Here is a 12333-nt window from a genome sequence, read left to right on the forward strand (position 1 = left end):
GTGAAGAGATTCTGATATTGATATGTATTGCTAATATCACTGTTTGGGCTGGATTTTTGGGGCCAATAATGATAATATGGAGTAAAAGTATTCTGATGTCAATATAGCGGCGATACTGCAATTAGGGCCTAACATTTACCAGATTTCAGGGGCCAGTAATGATAATAGTGAGTAAAGAGACTCTGATATTGATATATTGGTGATATTGCAATTAGGACCCAACCAATAATACTGGGTATTTGAGGCAAATAATGAAATTAGGGAGTAAAAAAAATTATTGTGATTGATGGGCCGATTTTCTTAATATAAAGTATAATATACAGAATATAGAACATACACATAAACACAAAATATAGGCAATGATCCTTCACAAACAATTGTAACAAAGATATACAATGGAGGCAGGATATTTACAGTATAACAGTTAACTTTACCCCAGATGATATTAGGGTGCTGAAACCGTTAACATTCACCGCTACTTTTAATAATGATAAATAATGCTGAATAAAATTCCCCCATTCAGTTAAAGCAAAATATATGGATATATTTACACTAGATTTAAAAAAAGGATCAAATATAAACAAAATGTTACCTATAAAGCTAACAAATCAAATCAATCTGCATTAAGTTCTGTTAAAAAAAAGTTTTCATTTAGATGTATTGAACAACATACGTGCTAATGATACCGATACTGATAATAGAGCTGTGCTAGGCCAATATCGGGCCGATAAAATTGGCCACCCAATATATCGGTCAGGCTCTGATTGCAAGGATCCCTCAAATGTGCTCATCAAACACTTGTGTTAAAGACATGTAAGTGGAGGCAGGATATTTTACAGTTGAATTAAGAAAAAAGGAGCAAATATACATAAAATCCTGGCTTAAAAAAATAAATCAATAAAAACAATCTGTAGTATTTTCTGTAAAAAAAAAAAAAAAAAAAAAAACATATGCTGATATAGACGTTGCTGTGATAGGCCAGTATTGTCTGATAATATATCTGTCTGCCTCTAGTGTTACTGCGTCTGAATGTTGGTTCACAACCTGTTTGACAGAATGCCATTTGGCTGTAAGCAGTCACTCTGCCTGCTCTTCCACAGACACACAGCCACTCTCAGGCCGAGTCGCTCTGTAAACATTTAGTTTATAGAGAACGTCTTGTTTTGAATGGAGGAATTCAGAGTTAACATGCTGATATGACAGTGACCTGATGGGAAACGGGATAATGAATCAGGCTCACAGGCCCGTCCACTCACATTCTTACACAGCAGTTTTGGAGCACATACTGTAGCTGTCTTGCCTTAGCCCTGTTAAAGTTAGTACTTGCTGCCTCCCTCTGTAGCCGGAGTGATTTCTAATGATATTGTGCAAGTGTACAATGTGTCTCCTACTTGTTTTGGATGGTTCTCCGTTTGCAGACTGGATGCCATGTAGGTGCTTGATGTGGGAGTTGAAATTATGCAACCTGCTGGTTTAGAGCTTGGCAATATGGCTCAAATAAGAATAATTATATAAATAAGAATATTTCCTCTGATTAGGGCTTCAACTAATGATTATTTTCATTGTCGATTAATCCATCGATTATTTTCTTGATTAATTAAACCTCTCGCCATCTCGTCATTTGACAGATAGATCCAAACATGCTGAAACCCATGGATATATGTCATTTAAGAAGCTAGAATCAGAGAGCTTATCAAAATGGTTTGAATTATTTAAATCACTGATTGATCATTTAATCTCTACTTCTCATATCTCGTCTCTCACAATATTGCAAACAAGAGCAAACCTAATAAAGACTAATCTAGATCTTATTGAGTGTGTAACACTGTTACCTACTGTTAAATGTAATTTTGTTTTTCAGTTGTGGTGTCATTATATCCCCAAAATAAGATTACGCTGAAAGTAATTGTCTTGGTTGTATTTCCCCACATAGACAATAAATCATATTATAAATTTCCCTTTATCTGAACCAATATTTACTGAGCATCCCTAGTACAAAGATCCTTTCTGCATCACACTGCTTCTAGCACATAACTGAATGCTACATGTGTAAGTGTAGATACTGTTCTACTAAACACACACGAAAGTTGAATTAACCACAGTACAGTTTGTCCTTAGAACAGAGGGATTATCTGTAATAAAAGAAATTTTGGAGCTGCACTCATCATGACTAAGATGGATTTGCACAAGTTGATTCTGAGTGTTTATCAGTCTTATAGACTTTAAGTGTAATATTGACTCACAGAGGTGTGACTGTATTGACATTTTGTTTGAGGCGTTCCAGTACAGCCTCAGTCTGCTCCTGGATCAGTCTCACATGTGCCAACCTGGACCCGCTGTCACAAATCCTCAGACACTCTCACTTAGCCTTTTGTGAGCAACAACCACTATAAGATGCAGTTTTTATTGCCTTTTACCTGAGAGCAGCTCAAAGCACTTAACAATGCACTTAGACGCTGCTTAGTGAGGTTCTGGCCGCTCAGCTGGAGCAGTTTGGAGTTCAGTGTCTCAAAGTCACCTTGACATGCAGACAGGAGGAACAAGGAAGAGAAGATACTGCCACCCCTAAATGCTACAACCCCACGTCCAAAATATTGGGACATCGTGTAAAACATGAAGAATGCAATGATTGCAAAAACCTTTCAAGCTATATTGAATTGAATATAGTACAAAATCAAATGTTTTTTTGTAAATGTACACTCAATCTGAATTTGATGCCTTCAACATGTTCCAAAAAAGTTTTGCCACTATGTTGCATCACCTTTTCTTTTAAAAACACTCAGTAAGCGTTTGGGAAGTGAGGACATTAATCATTGAAGTTTTAAAAGTGAAATTCTGTCTCATTCTTGCTTTATATGCGACAATGCGCACAACAGTCTGACGTCCCTTGTTGTATTTTGTGCTTCATAATGAGCCACACATTTTCACTGGCAGACAGGTCGGGACTTCAGGCAGGTTAGTGTTAGGGATGAGCGCAATTAGACGACTATACAATTAAATGTTGCCACATTCACTAGTTGGCACCAGAAATACTAGTTAAACTATTTATCAATATTTTATTCATGCACAGTGCCAGTTTACTGTTGCCTCGAAGGTGTTTTGCAGCCATCCGCCACTAGTTGGTGCTATGGCACCGAGAGATGGCAGCCCCTCTTGCCATAGGCCATAAGTGGGTATGCCCCGATGGCCTAGGCAACCCTGGATGTTCAGCAAAATTGGACAGATGACAGCTTGTAAAACCAGCACGGTTTGGCAGTGTTTTAATCTAGAAGATGGAAATAAAGTTGAATGTAGACCGTGACAGAATAAACTGGTATATAATCACTCGACTGGAGCAACATGTGACCACATTCAGCACAGACACGGACATTAACCTGCAAGCAGAGCTGCTGCTGCTGCTGCTAGCACTGCTAATGTTAGCCACACTGTGTGGCAGGCTGGCAGCTAACATCAGCTCTGGGTCCTTTACCCTCCAACACTGTGATCGTCTTTAGTCTGAAGAGGTGAAACATTTAGTGAGTTTGTAGGTTAATGTGTCATGTTTGTATTGCACAGCGCAAAGTGTCACACATTTCAGCGGCATTTAAAATACGATTTGGCGATTGTAGACTGTGATTAATGGCCTTAAATGCCTCTTAATGTACGCAGTACATTTTTGGACAGTGCTTAACATCAATAATTAATAAATTGTGCTCAATTTTAACTGCTTTCTGAGTGTTTTCTTACTGTTAGACTTGTTGACTAGTCTAAATTAAAATTTGCATGTAATTGTCAGGGAAATTCACCAGGAACATCCCTAGTTAGTATAGTAACTGAACTCTTTTACTACAAGTCTACACTGTTGAAACACGTGCAAAATGTGTCTTGGCACCGTCTTGCTGAAATGAGCAGGGACGTCTCTGACAAGACATCATCTGGATGGCAGCATATGTTGCTCCAAAATCTGTATATACCTTTCAGCATCAATGTTTATCAGTTTGAACATTAAAAATCTTATATTTTTTACTGTATTCAGTTTATTAAAACTTGAAAATGGTTTGCCAATCATTGTATTGTGTTGTTATTTATGTTTACACAAAGTCCCAACTTTTTAGGAATTGGGGTTGTACTATTTAAATAAAGGCCTTTTATTTTTTTTTCCCAAAAAGAAGTTAGAAAGATGAACTAATTTCACTTCATATGAACTAATTTCACTTCATCTTAAATATGTCTTGGTGACGACTTTGAAACGTGTTGTAAGAGGATCTTAAAGCTAAAGATGGGCATGTTTGCCTGCTTTAATTTAAAGGCGTTCCAGTCGTAGTGGTCTCTTCACATCACTTCCCTGAATTAATCTTTTCTATATTAATACTTTTACAACTTTTTTACAACATACTCTGTGAGATGACCTGATCGAGCTCTTGTGGATGCAGTAATAAGGAAACTTTCTATAAACACGTGGTCTGCGTGTGTTTCTTAATTTTTTGGACTGAGCTGGATCCTGTGCTGGCCGTCGCCCAGCAGCGGCTCTGTGCAGAGGCTGTTCAATAACTCTTGGATTTCTTGGATTTTATGTCAGGGTTTCATAAAAAAAATATGTGTTGAGGTCATTGCACAACAGAGACGAGCCTTGTTTACATGCTTCTGTTGCCTCTGGTTGTGTTCTCATTCATGTGTTTCGTCACAGAACTAGTTTTAGTTCTTTGTAGCTCTGAGTTCTTGGCATTCCTCAGGAGCACAGTGGGACGAGCCCAGCGTTGGTTAGGAAGCGAGGGGCTGGCTGAAGCTCCTCCGTTTATTCAAATTTATCTCGTGTCCTCCCTCGGAATAAACTCGGAGATGTTCTTAAGGGCCTGTCATCATTTCCTATTTTGCAGTCAGAGATGAGCAGATAAGATGTGAGAAGAATTGCAAAACAGTTTTGTGGTCGGGGGCAGCATGTGTATTTGTTTAGTGTGTGTGGGTAGTAGTAGAAACATAATGCAATACTGTGTGCTGTTGTCTGTTTGTGTTCAGCTCTGCTTCCTGTGTAAAGCATGTGATCCTGGCATCTCGCTGTCCATCCAACACTGAAACTCATGACCATGTGCCTCATGTGTTGTGAATGCAACAAGTCAAAGTCATTGTTTCATCACAAATGCTGTGGGCCAGTAAATTAGAAGAATTTAGAGAATTCCTTATTTAAGAAATGACTCAAAAGAGTTGGTGTTTAATAGTTGATTAATAATCAATTTAATTGTTGCAGCTCTAACCAAGTCATTATTGTTAGGACCTGACTGATAATGGATTTTTGGGCCAATGTCAGTATCATTGTTAGGGAGTAAAAAAAATCTTTATACAGAATATAGTAAGAAAATAGAATAAGCACACTTTTTTGCAGTGATCCCTCTAAAGTAGCTAACACTTGTGACGAAGATATATAATGGAGGCAGAATATTTTAGAGTTTAACAATTAACTTTATTGCCTAAAATGGTATTGGGTCACTGAAGCCGTAAACCTACACCTGTATTTTTTAAATAACTATGAATAACTATAAATAAAAAACAACATCACATAAATAGAGCAAAATATATGTAAAAATTAAACCTGGAATTGAAGATGAAAATGTTAAAATATGCACAGAGCATTGCCAATAAAGCTAACCATCTTCATATAGGCGCATACTGGACAACATATATAGCAGTACAGACAATAATAGCTGTGATAGGACCATGAAATTGATATACAGATTCTGTATTGAGTTGATGTATTGTAGTGCAAAAAACATGCCACCAGAGGTCAGTCTCTCTACTGGTGGACAAGGCAGTGCAGCTGAGCCGAGAAACGCGGTCTCTGTCTCTGTACAGGACTAACTAGTGAAAAGAAAAATGCTTCTGTCCCTGAGTATTTTGGGTTTTATTTTGATGATAAAGGGGCAAGCAGACCGAGAAGCGTAGTGAGTGTGTGCATGCGAGAGTGGCGGTGAATGCGTGCCAAGCAGAGGAAAAGGTGCGCACTGAAGTTGTTGGTCCGGCAGTAAATGTACAGGCTTGTCGGTGAATAAAGGCTGCCCCTGAGTGTGTGTTGTTTCCTTAATCTGGGAATCATGTTGCTATGATGATCAGCTCTGCCTACATTGGTGGAGTACTGTCTGCAGTGGTGTACAGTTGAGTTGAGCCATTTCACACCAGTTTTACAGAAACATGGTCATAATACCATATATAAAGGTAAAATGTTCAGAAGGTTTGAAAAAATATAGTCTATATTAGGGATGTGCACAATAAGTCTATGCGACTATGCGATTAAACATCCTTACCCTCGCTAGTCGCCACCAGAAACACTAGTCGTTTCAACTATTTATCAATATTTCATTCCTGCATGATGCCAGTTATCTGTTGCCTCTAAGATTTTATGCAGCTGCCCGCCACTAGTCAGGGCTGCGGCACTGTCAGACGGCAGCCCCTCTCACCTGGCATGTACGCCCCGATCACCTAGGCAACCCCAGATGTTTATATCTGCAACGTCGGACAGATGACAGCTCATAAAACCAGCGCGGTTTGGCCGTGTGTTATAGTCTAGAAAATGGAAATAATGTTGAATGTTGACTGTGACAGAATAAACTGATATGTATTCACTCAACTGGAGAAAAACCTGTGCCCACATTCAGCACAGACACGGACATTAACCTGCAAGCAGAGGAGCTGCTGCTGCTAGCACTGCTAACGTTAACCACACTGTGTGGCAGGCTGGCAGCTAACATCAGCTCTGGGTCCTTTACCCACAAACACTGTCATGTTTTGTAGGTTAATGTGTCATGTTTGTATTGCACAGCGCAAAGTGTCACACATGTCAGCAGCATTTAAAATACGATTTTGCGGTTGTAGACTGATTAATGGCCTTAAATGCCTCTTAATATGCAGAGTATTTTTGGACAGTTGTTTACACCATCAATTAACTAATTGTGCTCAATTTTAACTGCTTTCTGAGTGTTTTCTTACTGTTAGACTCGTTGACTAGTCTAAATTAAATGTTGCATTTAATCGTCAAGGAAATTAGTCGGCAGGAACATCCTTAGTCTATACTGCCAAAGCCAGATGTAAGTATGAAGAATAACGAGTTAAAAGTTTTGAAGTGCAGCCAGAGGACATCTTATTATAGAAAGACAATTAAATTACAGTGTGTCTTGGCATTTGAATTAATCTCTGTTGTGTATTTCGGAGTTAGTTTTCACACAGTTGAAGCATTTGAGTGACATTTTGTGGTTTCTCTGCGTGGCCAACGGTATATGAGTCATATGTGGTGTGATGTGTGATCACAAAGCATCCAAAGTGACTGACTAGCCTGCAGGCGAGCTGCACTAATGTTCATGTGACTGTGACATACAGGATGGAGGGAGGGGGCGCATTTCAGTTCTCTTCGCTTCTTCTGTCTTCCTTTTCTTTTGGTGGTTGTTTAGTCTAATGAATCTAATGACTGTTTGCCCTTTAGCTCTGTGTTCATGATGCGGACGACCACATTCCAGCTTCTGTGGTGAGATGAGAAAACCTCCAGGAACACTTGAACCTGATGACATTAGGCTTACTTTATACAGTCTGTTTAGAAACAGGGAGTCTGCAGGGCTACTGCTGATATCAACTGGCAACAAAAAGGAAGTATTGAAAATAATGAGACACACACCAGGCTGTATGATATATTGCAATGATAATATTATGATGAGGTGTTTGTAACATTATAAGCACACCTACAATACAATACAACAACACTGAAGTAATTATTTGTTTATATTGTCAGAGTCTTAGAGTCAGCTCCGAGCATTTAGCTTATGTTGACTGATTTTTTTTTTTCTCTTTGCCATGATACATAATGATTTAGTGTTTGCAGCATCATGATTATGGGTAGCAACATTTTGGCCATTTTTGTAGCTCTGCACGTTTCCGTCTTTGCCCCGAAAATATATTTGTGATGTCAGGTTCTTGTTAAAGAAGTAGTAGAAATAATAGAGCAGGGGATCAATAAATATCAATAGCATTAAATATTATCTTATCATTATATCCTTATATGGCATAGTGTTGCCTTTTTCTGGTTTTAAAGACTGCATTGCAGTACAGTAATGTTATTCTCTGAACTTAATAGACTGTTCTAACTGTTATTTGCCTTTACCCACTAACAGCTAAATTCCACCAAATTTGCACAGTCTTTTTTTTTTTAAATAAATGCTGTGTCAATTAGCACAGAGCAGATTGAACGGGCAGGAAGTCAGACATAGAAAAGACAGGAAGTATCTGGGTAATTTTCAAAATAAAAGACCCTGTGCAGACAGACAGAAAAGAAAGTATTAAACCACGTAGTCTGCTTATCCATGGTAGGAGCACAAAGAGAACCACAACAAAATCTGAGCATGTCAACATAATCAGGGGGGCAAAACGCTCCGCTGTTGAAATTCTTCTGAATCACCGCTGGTGGACGCTGCAGCCGTGCAGAGGAGGGATCAGAACCGTGGCACAGACACGCCATGCTTGGAGGAATCACCAAGTTAGTCATTATATGCACACTACTGATGATAATTTACCAAAACTCTCATTGTTGCAACTTAGGTAAATATTGATATCAAGCTATTTGGTTAAATATGTAGTGATATTTGATTTTGGCAATATCGCCCCGTTTGTTGTTTTGGGAAACTCACCTCTCTGCTGTCTGCCTGAGAGTAGTGTTGCACCGATGCCAGAATTTTAAACCGTGATACTGAAGTATAAAAAAAATATATATTCGACATGTCTTTTGATTTTGCAACTAAGAAAGTCATTTAGTTAAATTAATGTTGGTTGAAAAAGTCACTGAACACTGTTTTGCTGTGCTGCCATCCAAAATTCAGGCAGGAAAATAAAGATGGACCTCAACTGAGGTCTTGAACACTTGAGCACTTAGATATTTTCTTTTATTATAGTTTCAGTACTTTCAATACCAGGACTGAAACTAATTATTATTTACATTCTCAATTAATCGGTTGATTATTTTCTTGACTAATACTTGTTTGGTTTATTGTGAAAAACGTTGATCATCATTTCCCAAAGCCCAAGATGTCGTCCTCAAATGTCTTGTTTTGTCCTCAACCCAAAGATATTCAGTGTACTGCCATAGAGGAGTAAATAAACGAAGAAAATATTCACATTTAAGAAGCTGGAATCAGAGAATTGAATAATTCATTCATTCATTCTTAATAACCGATGAATAATTAATTGCCAGCTATTTTGATTAATTGATTAATAATCATTGCAGCTCAATTCAATAATATCACATGTTAGTGTTGTATTGATTTAAATATTGCAGTATTTGTTACATAGAAAGCTACAGCCAGCAGCTGGTCAGCTTAGCTTAGCATAAAGACTGGAAATGGGGAAACAGCTAGCCTGGCTCTGTCAAAATGTAACAAAATTCACCTTGTACCCCTAAAACTGACTAATCAACACATTAGGTGTTGTTGTTTTTTCACACACAAAAAACCATTTAGCTGTTTTATAGAGGAAATATGTCAGTGATATCAATCGCTAATCATTTAAAGCTAGATATTACTCATTAATTTTCATTAGATTGTTTTGAGGTTTTCCGGTAGCTGCACTAGAGTTGTTGATTCAGCAGTCACAAAATACTGCAACATGATGTAATGTCTTAAGAAGATGTCATGATGCCAAAAAAAGACTCTGAATTCAGCAAAAAGGTCACTGATGTCATCTCTGCATCCCCAAGCTCAAATTCACTGAGTTCAGTCAACACAAACTGGACATAAGGAGCTTTGTTAAATTGCTAATTAGTGGCGTTGTGTTGTAAAGAAAAAAAAAGTCAACAAATTTAAAAAGGGTTAGAATCCACACAAACGATCCACATTTCTCAGAAATAAACTTCTGTTTTGTTTTCCAGTTTTTGAGGGGGTTGTGGAGGTATGTTTGATTTTTGGATCTTTGTTTCATTCTCAGTCATGTTACCAGTATTGGTTCCAGTACCTGCAATGCCTGAAAAGGCTCTTGGAGCTTTACATATGGAGTCATATTAAAGGAACAGTTCACCCCAAAAATATAAATTTGTTTCCTTGCCTGTAGCATTATTTATCTGTCTGGATTGTTTTGGTGTGAGTTCCAGAGTTTTTTGAGATATCAGCTGTAGAGAGTTCTGCCTTCTCTTGAATATAATGGAAGTAGAGGCTTCTCATAAAACCTTGTTGTGAGTGGTTTCATCTAGGAACTAATTTCTTTTAGAAAGTTGCATTTTGAGCACCACAAGCCAAATGCCATCTCGTTTCCTTATATTTGAAAGAAGGTAGAACTTGGAGGAAAGATATGTATTTTTAACCTTGGAGTGAGCTATTCTTTTAAGTTCCTGTTGCACATTTGTTTTGTGTGAAGTCTGATTTAACAGTGTGAGCATTTTTTCTTGATGCATTACCCAGTTGCAGTGGCCTCTGTGGGGAACACTGAAGCAGCAGCTCAGACGTGTTTTTTCCCCTCACTGGAGACTGCAGGCTGGTAAAGAAAACCAGCTGAGGGAGAAAAGGGTGGGGGGGTAGGGGGGAGCTAAGGTGTCTCTTCAAGATGTAGCTCTGGTGCCGTCGTTTGGCTGGAAAGAGGAGACGAGAGGGAGAGTATTGAAGCGCAGCCGAGCCGATGGTGGGTTGGCAGACTGCCCCTGACTGTGTTGCGAGGCAGGAAGTGTGACACCGAGAGCACAGGAAGTGGCTGCTGCGGAGCTATACTACCCCTCTCATCCAGCAGCTTCAAGGCCTGGGACCAATTCACCTTCAGTTATACTGAAGCTGTTCTTCATTTTCTAACAATAAAACACAGAGGATAGCTTCCCTTTAAACTTTTGTTTTTCTTTGTACATGTGATGTGTTTAGCCCTCTCAGATTTAATATATTTCAGAATGGATTTTGAAGAATATCCGATTTCCGAGGCCAATGAATTCCAAGTAAATGAGAAAGATGCAGCCTAAAACAAAATGTTACTGCTCAATTTTCCTAAACATATTAAGAAGCAGTGACAACAGAAAATTAAAATAGACAATCAAAGGAATTTATTGAGAATTAAATAATACAGCAACTGAAACAGCATCATAGACTCACTTGCTTCTGTGATTTTGCATGATCCCTCTTTCTTTTAGGGTTTGATACTGCTTCTTCCTGGTAATCTGTTACTTCTCCATTGTGGTCGTCACTATGCGCATGTTTTGACGCTTAGTCCAAATTGTACCCACACCGGACTCTTTTTCTCAGAGTAATATGGTGTGAACAGTCACTCCTCTGCTCTGATGTCTCATCCTTTTGACATCAAAGACTCTTCTTTCTTCCTCTTCCCAGGATACAAAAGGAAGTATAGTGTGCAATCATTCATTGATCATGATCTCAGACTTCACTGGCTTTTGAGTAAACTATTGATTTTCACATTGTGTCCCACTGACAAAAGAAATGCATGATGTGGCGCAGTAATTCAGTGTCACAATTAATCAAGGGTCCTACTGACTGGTCTGATTTTCATTAAATTAAAATGAAATGATGAAGGTGAGGACCATGATCTAGCTGCTGTTTGGCCTGTGAATGTCTGTGTAATACTAATGATTTTTTTTATAAAACAATGAAGCTGTTTTTGATTTTCAGCATTTGTCACTCACTATACCAATTAGTGCTGGAAATTTATACAGCATATTTTAAACAAAATAAAAAAAATAAAACAGTTTATAGTAGTATGTTTGGTGCTGATTAGGGAGTAAGAAATAATGATATGCCAAAATTCTTTATTTATATTCAACCTCAATTCCAAAAAAGTTGTGTAAAATATAAATAAAAACAGAATGCAATGATTTCATTTTTGACTTTTATTCAATTTAGCTTTGACAAGACAACAAGGGCAAGATATTCATTGTTCACTTAGGAAAACCTTTGTCAGTAAACACTTTGTTGCTGCGTCTATAAATGCAAGTTAAGACTCTACAATGCAAAGTGAAAGACATAAATCAACAACATCCAGAAACACTTAAGACGTCTCTGAGGCCCGAGCTCGTCTGAGATGGACCAACACAAAATAGAAAAGTGTGCCGCAGTTTCCAAACACTGACAGTGATTGTGTTGTTAAAAGAAAAAGTAATGTAACATAGTGATAAACATGCCTCTGTCCCAGCTTTTACTGCATGCACCAATTTCCAAATAAGTGTATATTTACAAAAAAGAATAAAGCTTATTCAGTTTGATCACTAAATATCTTGTTGTTGTACTGTATTCAGCTGAATATAGGTTCAAATGTTTTTCCAAATCATTGCATTCTGCTTTTATTTGTGTTTTACATAATGTCCCAGCTTTTTGGAATCAGGGTTTGTATATAAATAGAATT

Source organism: Lutjanus erythropterus, chromosome 14 (assembly GCF_056507025.1).
Source record: "Lutjanus erythropterus isolate fLutEry1 chromosome 14, fLutEry1.hap2, whole genome shotgun sequence".
NCBI lineage: Eukaryota > Metazoa > Chordata > Actinopteri > Lutjaniformes > Lutjanidae > Lutjanus > Lutjanus erythropterus.